Source organism: Macaca fascicularis, chromosome 9 (assembly GCF_037993035.2).
Source record: "Macaca fascicularis isolate 582-1 chromosome 9, T2T-MFA8v1.1".
Taxonomy (NCBI): domain Eukaryota; kingdom Metazoa; phylum Chordata; class Mammalia; order Primates; family Cercopithecidae; genus Macaca; species Macaca fascicularis.
This window is the reverse complement of record NC_088383.1, coordinates 10,199,874-10,217,553: the sequence shown is the minus strand read 5'-3', so window position 1 is coordinate 10,217,553 and position 17,680 is coordinate 10,199,874. Positions and strand designations below refer to the sequence as shown.

General features: G+C 36.6%; 1 long non-coding RNA gene across 5 annotated transcripts in view; it reads left to right on the top strand.

The window, feature by feature from the left end:
- The window catches only part of LOC102138819 (uncharacterized), a 996,710-nt gene that overhangs the window by 576,076 nt on the left and 402,954 nt on the right, over positions 1–17,680 (top strand). The window lies entirely within an intron of this gene.

Here is a 17,680-nt window from a genome sequence, read left to right as displayed (position 1 = left end):
TCAGGCTAATTGGTTAAGTTCAGATTTACCAGCCATGCAGAGAAGACCCAAGCTAAACTTGAGGAGTATGTTGAGATTTACATTTATCTAAGAAGTGGTTTAGGAGTGGAGAACTTCATGTAACAGCTCCTAAGAGACTAGGGCCATGGTCTATCCTCAGCCAGGTGCACATCATGACTAATCCTTGAGAAGGCTCATCCTCTTCTTCTCTAGCTGCCTAATCTAGGACTTGATAAGCAGTGTTCTTGAAGATCTCGCTGTTGAATGCATAACCAAGTATTTCCCTATTTGCCTTTGCTTTCATCTGTTCTTTAAAACACTGGATAGTAAATATAACATAGTGTTTAAAATTCACTTATTGATCAATACTTCATTATAGACTTCATTACTAAAATCGTGTATTTATTCTGACATCTTTTTCCTCAGTTTACTTAAAATCTTTCTCTTAAATAAATTATTTTAAAATAGCAGTATGCAAAATGTTCGCTGAGCCAAATGATGAGTTATTGTTCAAGACAAGCCCACACAAAAATCTATGAAAGTCTTATTAAGGACCTTGTAAATGATATATTTCTCAGTAACTTTGAGATCTAGCTTTTGAACTCATCTTTTCCTCCCTTTAGAGAAACAATAATCCAATTCCCCATATTTAATATGTGTTAGTTCTGAAGAGTTTTATCCCTCCCCCATCTCTACTGAAATACTAAACAAGCATGTAAAATCATTTATTTCATTGATTTAGTCTGAAGCTTTCACAACAAGGAAATACCAATCACAGACAGGAATCCATATCCAGTAATTTAGCAATCAATACAAGCAGTCAGGGCTTTAAAGTAATAAGGTAATAAGAAAAAGAAAGTAAAATCTGAGGTTCGATTATTTTGTTATTTCTTGCTCATTAGAAAGAAGAAAGACAAAAATCATCTTCAATTATTTTCAAGGTTTATGGATGTTTTCCTAGTTGATAGATAAAAAGACACCATGGAAAATAATAAAAACAGGGCTAGATTATTTGGGCTCAAAAATTAATTTACAACACTGTCTTCTTCATAAACAGCAAGTAACTGTATTTTTCCATCCGCACTGTACGTGTGTGCTTACAGCCCATCCAGTGTCTTAGAGCAATCATTACACGTTACCTTGCATAGCAAAGGGCAGAGGCCCATTGCTTTAATTTGATAAGATAATATCATTTGAACAAATTCTACATAATTACTAAGGAATCAGACCAAGTTCCCATATTGAAAATTAGAGAAATTAAAATAGATTAAATGAATTGTTATTCTAGGTGGCCACTTCCCGAATAGTGTATAGTCAGAAATACACACTGAGAAAGAACAAACTTTAAAACATTTGAAGACTACTTAATTTCTTCACGTGTGACAGCAGTGTGCTGTAGTTACACAAGGGAGATTGCTTGGTGGGAAACCCCTATCACAGGCCTTTAATATACCACCAGCGGTCCAACACCATCAATGCCACTTTAACTTTGACTTTTATATTTATTTTACTATATTGGAACAACTGTGACAGCACTGTAAACCTAAACATTCATGTCTCTAAGATCGTCTGAAAACTGTTTTCGTTGAATATTAGCTACTTTTCTTCACTGTACCAGGGGAAGAACTACGCTGTGTGTATTCTTTGAAACCATGCACTCAGAACCCAGGCCAACATAATAAAATAAAAGAGTCGCTGCTACTGGGTGCCTCTCTTTGTGAAGAGAGGCACTGTTTCCAAGTCTGTGCTCCTAGATCTGTGTGGTTCACCACAGTAAAATAGAATGCTCAGTCAAGCTCTACTGGTAGAGGCCAGTGTTATTTTTCTTTGTATTTTATTAATAGCTTGCTTTCTAAGTGACCGAAATCATATATTCTCCAAAGTACAAAGGGACTTGATTTACAAAATCTTCTAAGAAACTGCTTGCTTTTACACCATGGGTTCCTGAGCCAAACCATCATCACAAACACACTTGCTCACAAAGAAGAAAGAACGGAAGAAATTAAGGGGAGAGAGAGAGAGAGAGAGAGAGAGAGAGAGAGAGAGGAGTACTGAAGTTGCTCTATTTTCTGAGAAATATAGAGAAATGAGGAAATGTATGGGAAATTTTGTGATATTAAGGAACTGTCAGATTATTACCTTTGGGAAATGCTGCTTAATAAGCACATATAGCTGCTATCCTATAACGGGCCAACTGTCTTCTTATTTCTTAATAGGATTTCTCTCTGTCTAGTCAGATGTCTCTGTTGGAATGATGTGAACAAGGTATACCCAAACACTCCAGTAATACTATTTTTGTTCTCTTGATTATATTCAAGAAGAGATTATATTCTTCCTAATAGAAAAAAAAATGGTTAAGCTGACTATTGTCTGAATATGTCATGTAAAACAAGAAGTCAATGACTATGGGAAGAAAAATATGTCTTCTGTATAAAGCTTTGTTCTTAATGGGAAAAGTCTCTGTCTCTCTCTTTTTTTTTTTTTTTTTTGAGGAGTCTCGCTCTGTTGCCCAGGCTTGAGTGCAGTGGCATGATCTCGGCTCATTGTAACCTCCACCTCCTGGGTTTAGGCCGTTCTCCTGAGCATCTGGGACTACAGGCGCCCGCTACCATGCCCGGCTAATTTTATATATATATATATATATTTTAGTAGAGACAGGTTTCACTGTGTTAGCCAAGATGGTCTCGATCTCCTGACCTTGTGATCCACCCACTTTGGCCTCCCAGAGTACTGGGATTACAGGCATGAGCCACCGCGCCTGGCCTCTCTCTCATTTTATTGAAAAAAGAATAGGACAATAGAGCCATCATAGTGTAGATTTCAGATAACTCATCTGTTATACTAACTTGCACTCAAGGGCATTGTCACACATTCTGAAATACATATTCCACTTCCTCTCTGTGACACACACATAGCCTCTCCCCAGAATGCTTCTGTGCTTAGTCTTTGCCTTGGATTCCACAACGTATCCAAGTTTCCAATATTCTACTTTCAGAACTGTAGCTCTGACTTGCCATCTGGTTCTGGGCTATTATCCATCCGACCCACAATCTGGTCGGGAATGTGTTTTTGGTGTACTCTCATGGGCGCGGGTCTACTTTGACCATTGATGATGCGCACAATCTTGTCCCCTTAGGGTTATCCTTCAGCAAGCTGAGTGGTGTTTCTGACTCAGACCCCCACTTTCATCTGTCCCCACACACAAGACATCTCCGAGCAACATCACTATTACTTGTAGTTAGCTGGTTTATGTTATTTACATAACAATTCTTTTTGATTCAAAGCCTATTCTGAAGAATGCATTATTTTACTTAGTATGTTTTTTTACACGTACTAAATCTATTTATACACAGATTATTTATGTTTAAACATGTAATGTGCTCATGAATTTTGTCAACTGTGATATTTTCCTCCATTTATGACTATGAATTTCTGCTTTTCTTCTGGGTTCCAAATTCTCCATTAAGGTTGATCTTAAACTGTATATTTACTAAATCTTAGCTCCCTTAGACTAAGCTTTCTGATGTAATTTGGTATTGTTTTATGCTGATATTCATCCTTCTTAATTAAAAATCCAATCTTATCCAGGCCGTAAATATTTAGTGCACTATTAAACAGAACACCTCATTTAAAAAAAAAAGCTTTATTGAGTAAAATGTACATGCCATAAACTTTGGTCATTATAAGTGTACAATCAATGATTTTTAGTAAACATATAATGTTGTAGCAATATAACCAAAATCCACTTTTATTATTATTAGAAATCAAGATCTGGGTGACAGATACTCATATTGCTACAGGGTGTCATTGCCTGTAGGCCCTCTAAGCTCACTGAGTAAGTTAACATATGTGTGTATTTTAATCAATATATAGATTAACTATAGATATAGTTATAAGTGATTACAGTTATAGATAACTAGTTTTCAGCTTATCTGAATCCACTCAAATACCACTATACTGCTTCGTGTATAGTACAGTACCTTAGAGTGCTCCTAATTTTTCCCTATCATCACTCTCACACACACACACATCCTATGTGTATTATATATGTGATGAATATACATATGTATGCACATATATATTACATATGTATGTCTATATATGATATATAGTGTATGTGCATGTATGTGTATATATATATACATTCATTGCTTCCGTTCTTTGTTTCAGCTTCATAATTTTGTTGCTTAAAATCTCATATATGATAACCAATTATTGTCATTATATCTTTCTATTAATAAGATGTTTTGTTAAAATTTCCCACTTGCTGGTGATTTTGTCAATTCTTCCTTGAATTTCTGTCAATTTTATGTATACTCATTTGGAGGGTCTCTTAGAAGGTGCATATATTTAGAATAGTTGTTTGGTCCTGGAGAATGGATCTTTATTTTAAATTTAGTGACACTTTATAGCCCTAATAATTCTCTTCGATACAAAGTCTATTTTGAAGAATGCATTCTTTTACTTAGTATGTTTCTTTGGCTTGGCAGGGTCTTAAAAATAGCATTTAGTTGAAATTTTAATATCTTTTATTGATATATAATTTACACAACATAGTTTGCTTATTTAAAGTGTACAGTTTAATGATTTTTTATATATATGTATTAGGGATTTTGCAACCAACTCGATAATATAATTTTAGAACATTTTTTTCATCCCACAAAGAGGCCTAGTTGTCAGCAGCCATTCCTCATTGCCACCACCCTTCTCAAGCTCTTGACAACAGCAAATTCACTTTCTTTATAGATTTCCCTATTCCTGACACTTTATATAAATGAAAACATACAGGCCTGTCGTGGTGGCTCACGCCTGTAATCCCAACACTCTGATAGGCCAAGGTGGGCGAATTACCTGAGGTCAGGAGTTTGAGACCTGGCCAACATGGTGAAACCCCATCTCTACTAAAAATACAAAAATAAGCCGGGCGTGGTGGCGGGCGTTTGTAATCCTGGCTACTCGGGAGGCTGAGGCAGGACAATCGCTTGAACGTGGGAGGCAGTGAGCCAAGATCGCGCCACTACACTCCAGCCTGAGTAACAGAGTGAGACTCTGTCTCAAAAATAATTAAAAAAAAGAAATCATACAATATGCCACAGGGTTTTGTGGCCAGCTTCTCTCACTTAACACAATGTTTTTTGTGATTCATCTTTGTCGTGACAGGTGTCATTATTTCATTCCTTTTTGTTGTTAAATAATATTCTATTGTATTTGAATTTTTAAATCCAACTTAAATATTTATCACTTGTAATTAGCTAGTTTATGCTGTTTCCAGGTGTTAAAATTACTTATATATTTATCCTACCATCTTTTTTTCTATTTTTCCTGTTTTCCCAAGCTTCCTATTTTTGTCTTCTCTATACTTTCTCATGGATTGGATTTTTTTTTAGTCCATTTATTCTCTTCACTGTTTTGAAGCTATACATGCTACATCTTTTATATTTGAATTTCCCTTAAGTTGTAGAATGTATATTTGTATTAAATATAATATTACTCTATCTCTATAATTTTTCAGAAAACTTCAGGACATGAAACCTTTGTAAAGCCAGTTGCTTCCTCCTAAGTTATATATTATTTTTTAAAAATTTAGGTTCTACTTTGTGTTAATTCATCCATATTTATTCACTTCAAATTAGAAAATATTACTAATGCATCATTTAATCAATATTTATTATCGTTTACTTCACTATTTACTATGGTCTTTTTTTTTTTTATCATTCCAACTAACATATCAGACTCTTGTTCTGGGATTATTTTCTGCCTTGCCAAATATTCTTTTGAAATTCCTTTCATAAAGTCCCGTTGATCAGAAACTCAATTTTATTTTTTGTTTAAAATGTTTTCACCATGACCCCTTTCTTGAATAATAGTTCAGGTAGTTCCAAAATCTATGTTGAAAAAGTCTTTTCTTCAGCAATTTAAAAATTGCTGTTCCTTTACTTGGTATAGTTTTGTTCAATCCCTACTGAGTAGCATGCCTGTTCTAGATGCTGGGGGTACCAGAGGAGGTAAAACTGCTGAAGTTCGTGCCTTCTTTCTAGAGTGTCGGGGAAGACAAAGTAGACAAATACGTAACTAAAACACAATCAGAGGTCATTAATATCAAAAACAAGGTAGCTTTAGATATCTTATGGGATTTATTTTATGTGTCACCCCAGATCTACACACTTGCTATGTCTCTGGTCAGTGTTATCTTCAAAAGTTTATGTGGTTCTCACGGTCAGGGGAGCAGGTCAATGACTATACTTGCAGTAGACCAAGGCTGCCAAGGACCCACAGTGTCATTTACAGGCAGACTCAACAGCATTTGCCTCACTCATGCCATGTGTCCCTCTCCTCTTACTTTGACACCCACCGGGTGACCATGCCCATGTAACCCACACATACAGGGAAGTTAAAAATCTTACAGTGCAAAATTTGAGCAATGAGAAGTAAAACCTTGGAGAGAAATCTCCCCTTCCTCCCTCCAACCCAGACAGGAGATTCAGAGGAGTAGATTTAGATGGTGTTTCTGAAGATGTCCTGCAGCTTCAAGCAGTTGGCTTATTACAAAGCTGTGGCTAGCTCGGTAACATATTCCCATCCATTCTCCTCCTCACACTCTTGCTTCTCTGGAATGGCATTCATAAAGTCTTGGCATAAGTGACCTCAGATTCTGTTTTGTTAGGACACCTGGCAGAATCGTATAGGAACTCATTGATGATGATGTGTTCAGCCATGAGTTGAGATGAGGGGTTCTGACAAGATAGCTGAGACAGTTCAAAGCTGGCTATGCAATGATGGTTTTTTGAATGTTAAACATAGTAATGGCCTGAAGTAAATAAGGTGCGATGCCACAACTTCTTCTGCATAGTGTTAAGGAAGGGTTCTGAGGGTTCAGAGAAGTGGATTAGTTAGAACAGTTTATCGACTAAGCCCTTTCAACACACTGTGCAGCTGTCTTTCCTCAGAAGACCCAGGGGACATTCCTTTAATCATCTTTGAGAGGTGACAAATCTCTGGGGCTAGAGTTCATGGTGGAAAATGCTGCATGAAACTGGGCTCTGTGATCTCAGTGAGGATGACGGGATACTAGCATGACAAGATACCAGATGGCAACAGTGGACTATCAGAGGCAAAGCAGCTGTAAATACCAGGGTAGCTTGAAGATGTGATGGGCAGCCAACGCATCTTTACCTGCGGAAGATCTGTGGTGATATCTAATACATCACTGCCTTTTTAGGCATGAGACAAATGGACAATAAGCTAGAATGTTACTTAATTTGTATACTTAAAAAAATCAAGATCTGGTGAGTAGACGGCTTATATCAGCTGCCACAATAGAATAATTGCCATCTTTCTATCAGAATCCACATCTAATTCCACTCACAGATCTGAAGCCCTTTAATTAAAAAGTAGGTCAGTTGTTACATTGAAGGTCCCTGCAAATACCTTCTTTAAATATCCCTCTGATCTTTCACTAATAGGGTCTGAGTTATTTACAGAACAACCAAGGGAAAATGAGAATAGTCAGACTTCTGAGGAATATTAAATATGGGATCTGAGCTGGATTGAAAGCAAGGGAACAAATATATCTTCAAGATTTTTTTTGCAACAGTGGGGGTAGATTTACGGAGGTAATAAGGAGGGTTTAAACCTGTCTCAAAATGGTCCTACAGACCCACTTGTGGCTATGGACCCACCTGTGGTTGCTTCCTTCTGATCCAAATGTTGTGGTTCTGTGACCTACAAGAGCAAGAGCCATTATTTTAGCAGGGTCAAGTGGAAGTCCATGATGAAAAACCTCTCCTAGTCTAGTCACACTTGTAAACTTGAAGCAACATTACACCTCAGAAAGCCTAGGGATGTTTATGTGGTTTGGCTGTGTCCCCACCCAAATCTCATCTTGAATTGTGGTTCCCATAATCATTATGTATTGTGGAGGGACCCAGTGGGAGGTAATTGAATCATGGGGGCATTTAGTGGTAGTGATAGTTAATGAGTTCTCATGAGATCTGATGAGTTTAATAAGGGGCTTTTCCCCTTGACTTGGCTCTTCTCTCTCCTGCCACCATGTGAAGAAGGACGTGTTTGTTTCCCCTTCCACTATGATTGTAAGTTTCCTAAGACCTACCCAGCCATGCAGAACTGTGAGTCAATTAAACCTCTTTCCTTTACCAATGTCCTAGTCTCAGACAGTTCTTTATAATGGCATGAGAATGGAGTAATGCAGATGTGAACTAGAGATCAGCACTACCACAAAAGTATGGATAGTTGCTGGGGTGGTGAACCTCACCGTATCCTCATTTAACATACCACCATGCAGACCTTAAAAAGAAGCAGTTGGAACATGGTAAATGACGGTGAGCTACTGTGAAATAATCCAGATGGTTTCCCTTATTGTACCTGGTTACTGTTGCTGATCAATAAGCCTATATCACTTCATGCACTATTGATCTGATGAAAGTTATTTTCACATGCAGAAAAGATCAAACATTGTTCTTTACTGAGCAACATGCATTAACTCTCTTCCCTGTAAACCATTTTAACTCTCATACTTTCCATAATACTGAGATACCAGGAACCTGAGGCAGCTTAACATTCCTAAGAATATTACACTGATCCGCTCTGCCTACAACATCGTACAACTGGAGTTGGTGAGTAGACAGTGGTGAGGACCCGAGAAGCCTTGGTGTAGCAGTTGCATACCAGGGGGAGGCCTGTCAATTAATGAGGTTCTTAAGAGGCCAATGGTTTTGCGTATGCCAGGATGTCACCTCTAAGGTAAAGGACAAGTAATAGCAATTTACATCTCCTGCCACTAAGAAAATTACACAGCATTTTGTGAGTCTCTATATATTTTGGAGGTAGGATATACCACAAATGGAATGTGGTTCTGACCCATTCATTTGTTAAGGCTGGCAGATTTGAGTGGGGTCCAGAGCAAGAGAAGGCTGTGCGTCAGTTTCCAGTTTATTTCTTCTTATTGTGAAAGGGATACAAGAGTACAAATAGCCAGCACATGGTTTTTGATAAAAAGACAGATACTGCATTTAAATGAAGATTGTAATATGCAAAGATTTGAGAGCAGGGAATCCCTGGTGAGAATGTCTGTACAGCTTAGGAGAGATGGGACACAAAATAGTCTACTGTTTAATAAATTAAGGCACAGTAGTTATCTAACCTACTCAGTTTTACAGTATAGCTCATGGAATAATAAACATTTTAAAACAAGCAGTTTTACTTAGATTTAGACACCCAAGAACAATATTTTTAAGAGAGAGTATTAATATAGCCTGTGTTATAGAAAATAAAATAGACACACTGATTTGAGATTAAATGGCACACATTGAACATATAGATGCACCCATGGCCAGAATAGGAAGAAGTGTTTATTCTAAGTAAAGAATTATGTTTAAACAATTTATATAAATGTAAGGGGAAAATCCAAAACTCCCTTTTTTTGATAAGGCATACTGTAGGTTTTAACAAAGAAGATTGGAAGCATTTGAGGGAACCAAGATTTATTGCTAGTAGTTTCTTTCTTTCTCTCCTAAACTCAGCTATGCCTAACAATTGAAATGCATAGACTCATAGGGAAAGCAAGAAAGGGAATCAGAAAGAATGATTATTAAGTTTGCACTAAAAAGGAGATCTTTTCAGTGGTGAATGGTTGCTTGAAAAATAATTCATTGATTTCCTTGGAATAAGATTTTTATAACTTTCTTTATTCCATAGAAGTCAAGGAAAGATATAGTTATAAAAAATCTTCTGCAGGATTGCATTAGTGCCTCTGAATGATTCACATGCAAATTCTTTTAGTTGAACTCAAAAGGAAGCCAGAGACCTTTTCAATCAAGAATATGCTCTTGGTTACACACAGTCAGCTCTGCCAAAGCAAGAGATATTAGGGGAAAAAAGTGACCCAAGAAGGCTTCTTTTTTATTTTCAAATAAAATTTTTGTCTTGTTAGGAACATTAAAGGAAATATTAAGCTGATAGGAAGTTTTTCATTTAGTCTTTCTTTTTCATTTGTTATCTAAATCCCTTATTCACTTAATGTAGATTAACCCATATATTCACAGTGACTGTATTTTTACTTCAATTAACACATGTTATGTTCAAAAGACAAGCTTCGTTGAAATGTTCTCATCATTACTAGGCAGTTGGCTTAAAATTCATATAACTGATGCTAGGGACATGGTGCCACTTTAGGAATTTTTAGGAGATGACAAGCGAGATGGTCCTCAAAATATCAGTCTCTCCATTTGATATTTTGGATCTCCAAATATCAATGCTCCCCTTAAAATTATAGAATGACTACTTTATTTGCATGAATCTTAAATAAGATTTTTATAACATAGTTTAGTCAATATAATATGTTTACTCTAAGGAAATTAAAAGATGAAAATGCTAAATACATTGGGTTGTTCTTCTCTTTAGCCTCATCTATATTTCTTCTCTGCTTATGTTGAATTTTCTTTGTTACATTAAGAATCTCTTAAATGTCTCTAATTCCTATGCGGATTCCAAACACATGACTGAGCTGCAACAGAAACCCATGTCACGGATTGCATTTATCCCACTGCTGCTTGAATAGTGAGTCAATACCATCATAGCCACCTTCAGTTTCTCCCCCGCACCAGCAAGGAGAACCACCTTACCATTTCCAGTGCAGCTAGTATACTTTACATATAGTCACCTCCTTTCCCCTTCCTGTGTTTATACCATGGTGGTTCATCCATCAGGTGAACAGTTGGGCTTCCCAAGGCTTCTCCTGGGAAGAAATGATTTATATGATGAGCAAGTTGTAACACATCCCCTTTTTCCTTTTCTCTTTGGAATCTGCCCACTCTCAGAAAGCACAGGTGGTGACGCCCTGCTACTCAGCAGGGAGGAGCTGGCAAGTCTTAGGGCTTCTGGCTTGGTTTATGACTGAATGGGGTAGTCATCGCTTGCTGTGCTGCCAGAGCTGGAAGCCCGATTTTGTCACGCAGATAAGCCACGTTAGTCTACAGCTTTATCGGTAACAAAGATAACATATTGATGTCCATTTGGCAAACACCCTTGTCCTTCAAAGATGGTGCAAAATGTGAGTGTGAAAAAATTATTTATTATCTCTCTAATATACTAATAGCGAAGGTATTGCTACATCTTTTCTCCACGTTCTGCAAACATGTGTATTATATATGTTTAAATGTGTATTTATTTCTTTACGTATCCATATAGAGTAAAACAGGTGATATCACATCGATGTTCCAATTCCTGTCCAACATCACAAAATTGAATTTCCCTCTCTTCTATGTTTGCAGCTTCCTCTACTGACAGTAAGAAACCTAACTTCTGTCACCCTTAATGTGTTTATGTGTTTAATTCATCCCACTCAGCATACTTTCTAGAGCTGTCAGGATGAAATTTGTCCTACAATCTATCATTTGGGGGGGGGGGGGAAACTGCTTATTAGGAAAGCAGAGTAATTATAGAATGTAAAAGTAGTGAAAAAAATTATGAAATTTTGCCTTTATAATGATATTTAAAATAAATACCATCATGCCTGTTTTGCAGGTAAAGAAAATGAAAAACTAGAATGTTTAGGCTCAGGGTGGGGTAACTTTAAGAAAGAAGGACTGGTCGTGTCTATACAATACAATATCCTTCCTCCCCTAATAAAGTAACTCCTAAAATACTATGGTATCTGAGATTATTTTAATTAACTAATTTTGAAACATAGTACCATTTCTAAAATTCACTGGCTTTTGAGGAAGTGAAAAAAATTAGCAGGAACACAATCCAGATGCTTATGATTACTAAAGAATCATTAACCAGTTTACATTCTTGAAGCAAAGACCATGCTAATTTAAAGGAAGACTGTATATTCAATAAATATTTACTAAGCACTTCTGTGCACAGTATCATGCCATATGTTGTAGTAGCTGTATTCCCAAAAGAAGGACACTAAGAGATTTTGGTAAAATTCTTATGCCATTTTTTTGGGGATCCCTTAGAAATTAAAACAAAGGACACATATTTTTTAAAGGCATGAGAAAATGTGTACTCCTCTCTTCTGACAGAAGAAACAGAAGCAAATTGACCACACAAAATTATTCAAAATAAGTAGCACATTTTTCTATGTAGTTTTTTTTTTTTTTTTTTTTTTTTGGAGACAGAGTCTCACTCTGTTGCCCACAGTGGAGTGCAGTGGTGCAATCTTGACTGCAACCTCCGCCTCCCAGGTTCAAGGGATTCTCCTGCCTGAGCCTCCTGAGTAGCTGGCATTACAGGTGTGCACCACCACGCCTAGCTAACTTTTGTATTTTTTATAGAAACAGGGTTTCTCCATGTTGGCCAGGCTGGTCTCAAACCCCTGGCCTCAAGTGATCTGCTTGCCCCAGCCTCCCAAAGTGCTGGGATTATAGATGTGAGCCACTGCACATGGCCTGTACTTTGTTTATATAATTAAAAGCTTATTTATCCAAATCCTGATTTCTTACCTTGATAATACTGAGTGTGTTTTGATGTACATATTTTTGTAGCTAATATACTCACAGTTTCCTCAAATATCTGATTTCAATTTGACAGATTTTAAATACTATCAACTCACAAATACCACTATCAAAAATACTATATTTTAAAATATAAATGCTAGGATTGTTAATAATTTTGCTGGTTCTTCATCCATGACAAATTGTTTAGAGATTAAAGCATCCATGTGGATCATTTTTCCAGAGACATTCACCTGAAGTTAATCAATAGTGGTGACCAAAATTGTTTTCAATTCAATTTAATATCACTGCATAAAAGCCAAAGGTAAAGTTCAAGGGTGAATTGAACTTACAACTTTAGTTAATTATCCAATGAATAGAACATTTAATAATCACCTTTTCTTGATTATTTCCATCCAGGACAGGGATATTTAGATGGCATGAAAAATAAAATCTTCCCCCATAATTATTTTTTGCTGAGCTTCAAGAATGTTCTTTTGTTTGTCAGCAATACATAATTAGAGAACATGAGGAATCACGGTTTCATATGTGAGTGTATTTACATATGTACATATGTGTCTACATTTGTGTTTCATTTTTATAAATAGCATTATTTCACAACTGAAAGTAATACCATTTTCTGTTTTAACGATCACTTGTGAGAGGTTGACCTTTTAACTTCATGCAAATTGAGTGTAGACAAAAAGAACCAGTTGTAACTACATTTGATAGGAATATCTGGGAAAGTTATCTATTTTAATACATTCAACAATTATTTTCTTCGTGACCGAGTGCCTACTATATGGCAGACACTGTGCTAAGCTACAGATAATTGGTTCTTGACCTTAGCTGCACTCTGGAATAACCTAGAGTGAGTTTCAAAAATTCAGGGCATGGGTTTTGTCCTAGTTTCAGGCTGCTCTGGAGGAATAGCCTCAGTCTTTGAAATGTAAAAACTCTTCTCGTGATTCTGATGTACAGTCAAGACTGAGAAACACTGAAAAGAGAAAGATAGTATTTTTAAGAAGAGGAATATGGTCGTACAGTGACTCCACTGAGTTCCCTCTTTAGCTGTCTTCTCTTGCACCCTATACACTTGCAGCTCCATGAATTCAGGGGTTTGATCTCTTTTCTGACAGTATCTGAGAGTCCAGTCCGATGCCTGGTTGTGTAAGTGCTTAACCAATATCTGTTGACACAACGAAAATGGTTTCTGAAAGATAACGTAATTTAATCTTGTGTCTTTAACTTTGATAAGTAGATGGCTTTTAAATCTACATCTCTCATCATATCCTCTTATCAACAATAGGATCTTTATTCACAATGGTTTTAGCCTCTTATCCTTAAATATAATGTAGGAACATTAGGGAAAGAACTTATAGGGTAAATTGGAAGGCACGGAACTGCCATCAGGAGATAAAAAACAAGAAAAAGAAGTTCTTGTATTGATGAGAAATATACTCATTTATAATGACATATACTGGCTCACTCTATAATTAAATATACCGGCTTATGATGACAACACTCTATTTCAATGCACATACACTCACACTAAGGTTCGCAGGTTGTATATTTAACAAATAGCAAACCGAACAAGAACCAAGAATTTTTGGACTCTAAGTCTATTGCTACTACACCATGGCAATGGGAACAGTTTAATATTTTCTATATAACCAAAGAATGCTGGGAGCCAAGTGAGATTTCAGCAAACACTAAATGTATTGAAGACAAGAAATCAATTTTGTATTTTATCATTTTGAGCCATGGTTTTGCATTAATCAAGGATCCACCAATCAGAAGCCTTTACCATATTCTGCTCTTCTAATTTTCCAAATAATTTTGATCGATTAGAAAGTTGAATAGACTGCCTTTCAGGATGTTCGCATTCAACCTCAAAGGGTTGAAACATGTCAAAGATGTGACAGTTCACTCCCTTCCCGCAAGATTGTGAGGTTTAAACTGTAAATACCACAAGATTAGAGAACATTAGTGTCTTCAAATACTCTTTGAGTTTCCTTCGCAGGTTATGTCTCAACTGCCATGAATGAGACAGTGTGAAGAACAGAACCCAATGAAATGAACAGCCCTGGAAGCCGCCAGCGATGGCTTGTATGAGGGCAGAAAGATGCAGGTTTCTCTCCTGAGCCTTGCACAGACGATGCTGGCCCAAATCCTTCCTGATAAGCATCAAATGGAGACAACCAGCTACAAGTAATTCCTCCAACAACAGAATAAATATTGGCACACCAAGAAATAATCTACTGATGGGAATAGAGGCCCTGAAATTCATCCCACAGTGAGTCGATCCGAAGTTCAGCAGCAAATCCTTATTTTGACAGAATCAGGAAGATGCTGGAGCGAGTATATTTCTGGTCAATACAAGAACAATTTTTCTTGGTTTTTACCTCCTCATGGCAGTTATGTGCCTTCCCATTTACCCTATCAGAATTGTTCTTGCTAGATTTTTACTCTGGTATCAGAGTCGATTTAGCCAAGAGACTCACTGGGTTAAATTAGCTAATTGGCCCATGGAGGAGCTTCCATAGTTTCCCTGTCCTCACTCAACATCAACTGCAGAAATTGATGGGTAGGGGCCATGGTGCCCTATTTGTTAGCAATACATGGATGTTTATCTGTTGAAGAAGACATTGTGGTACAGCAGAAAGGGATCGGAATAGGAGTAAATAAGCCCCAGCTCCAGTCAGCAGTTTTACTGTGTTCTGTGGATAATCATTTTGCTTTGCCAAACTCACAGACGTGTTATATGACTAGAATATGGTATCTTGTGTGAGAGTACTTTCGAGGTTATACTTATGTGGAAGTGGGAACTGATATTAATATGTAACATATTAGTGAAACATTTTATGAGATTTTTCGTGTCATTTCTCTTTGAAACAGACGAGTATCATTAGAATTTTTTTGGAATTTCTGAGAGGCAGACGTCTCAAAAATGTCACACTATACTTATTCTCGAGTATCATAGCTTTTTATCCATTTATCCTTTTTTTTTAAGTGTCCCAGGATTTGTGGAGTTTATTTTAGCAGTCAATGTAATTTACAAATTTAAATTACACTATAGGAGTAGCTTAACTTCTTGCCTTGGGCAACAGTGAAAGACAACCACTTTGTTTCTGTTTGCAATAATAACTATCAGATAAATAAATACTTTAACATCTCAGCCAAATCAAAAGTGACATTTATGCCAACCCCTCTTATCCTAAATCCATAACATTTGAAAATAGTCTGTTTAATATTAATTTTATTAGCCATGAATAAAGTACTCCTTCAATTTCTATGCTCCAAAGAGCTTGTGTCTTTAACAGCCATGTTTCTTACTCCACAGAAGAGGATACTAAAATTCAGTAATTAAATCCTCTACGGAAGAGGATACTAAAATTTAGTAAGTAAGACGTGGAGCTAGGATAGATACCCAAGCCCATAATTTTTCCAATATCTTATGTTGCCACTTGATTTAAAATGCTTCTTAGAAGCACACCAATGGCAACGTTTATGATGGCAGTGATGGTCCCTAAAAAATAAGTGTTTTTCCTATCACATGTCATTATGATCAGGTCCCATTATATAAAAAACATCAGTCATGTGAGGTGATGGAGTTTCTACTCAGAATGTTAATTTGTCACTAGTCAGCGAGTGTCACTAGTTAGATAATGACAAAATGGTGTTCAAAATTTTAAGTAATTTATATGCAGATAGACCAAGGAGAAAAATGTATTAGCAGTAGATTAAGGTTCAGAAACAGATGTTTTCTAATCCTAGACACCCAAATGTATGCCTTTGAAAAAGTTATAAGGCCGAATTGAGGTATTGAAAGTAGAAGGCAGTCTGGGACTGCTCAAGGCTCAGTATGGAGCAGTACATGGAGTATCACATCACAGAGATCACTGACCATATAAAACACATATTCTTTCCTCAAAAATTTTAAAAGATATACTCACCAACTTTCTTTTTTTAAAACTTGTATTTTAAGTTCAGGGGTACATGTGCAGATTTGTTACACAGGGAAACTTGTGTCATGGGGGTTTGCTGTATAGATTATTTCATCACCCAAGTATTAAGCCTAATATCCATTAGTTATTTTTCCTGATCCTCTCCCTCCTCCCACCTCCACCCTCTGAAAGACCCCAGTGTTTGTTGTTCCCGTCTGTGTGTCCATACGTTCTCATCATTTAGCTCCCAGGTATATGTGAAAACATGTGGTATTTGGTTTTCTGTTCCTGTGTAAGTTTGCTAAGGATAAAGGCCTCAGCTGCATCCATGTCTCTTCAAAGGATATGATCTCATTCTTTTTTATGGCTGCATAGTATTCCATGGTGTATATATACCACATTTTCTTTATACAGGCTATCATTGATGGACATGTATGTGGATTCTGTGTTGTGAATACTGCTGCAATAAATGTCGGTGTACATGTGTCCTTATAATAGGACGATTTGTATTCCTTTGGGTGTATACCCAATAATGGGATTACTGGGTCAAATGGTATTTCTTTCTTTAGATCTTTGAGGAATTGCCACACTGTTTTCCAAAATGGTTAAAGTAATTTTTACTCTCACCAACAGTGTATAAACATTCCTCTTTCTTCACAGCCCTACCAGAATCTGTATTTTTTTGACTCATTAATAGTAGCCATCATGACTGGCGTGAGATGATATCTCCTTGTGGTTTTGATTTGCATTTCTCTAATGGTCAGTGATGTTGAGCTTTTTCTCATATGATCATTGTCCGCATGCGTGTCTTCTTTTGAAACATACTTACTTCCAACTCACTACATGAACCTGGAACTATTTTGCTCAACATGTTTGAGGTTTTCTGTTCTCCTTATAGTTTTTGAAGCACTTCTTTCCTTGTGAGATACTTCCTCCTGCCACTACCCAATCAGTATCGAAGCCAGAAATCTCTATGGATCTGAGGGCCTTTTTTTTTTCTTTTCCAAATATCAGTAGGTATATCTGAAGTATAAACTCAGCCTACTAGAAAGTCAAGTGGTTCTATTGGCAAAAATATATATTGTTCATGAAACTATATTAATTATGCATAACTATCTGTTGTGCACCTCATCAAATTCACTGATAATAATCTTTGTCAATGGTCCAAATTTTGTTGCATGAATAAACCAGAACATCGGGTAAGCATTGATTGGATTCAGGGTCAATCCACTTTTCCCTTTGATGGCATCTTATGCTGGAATCATATTTCATTCT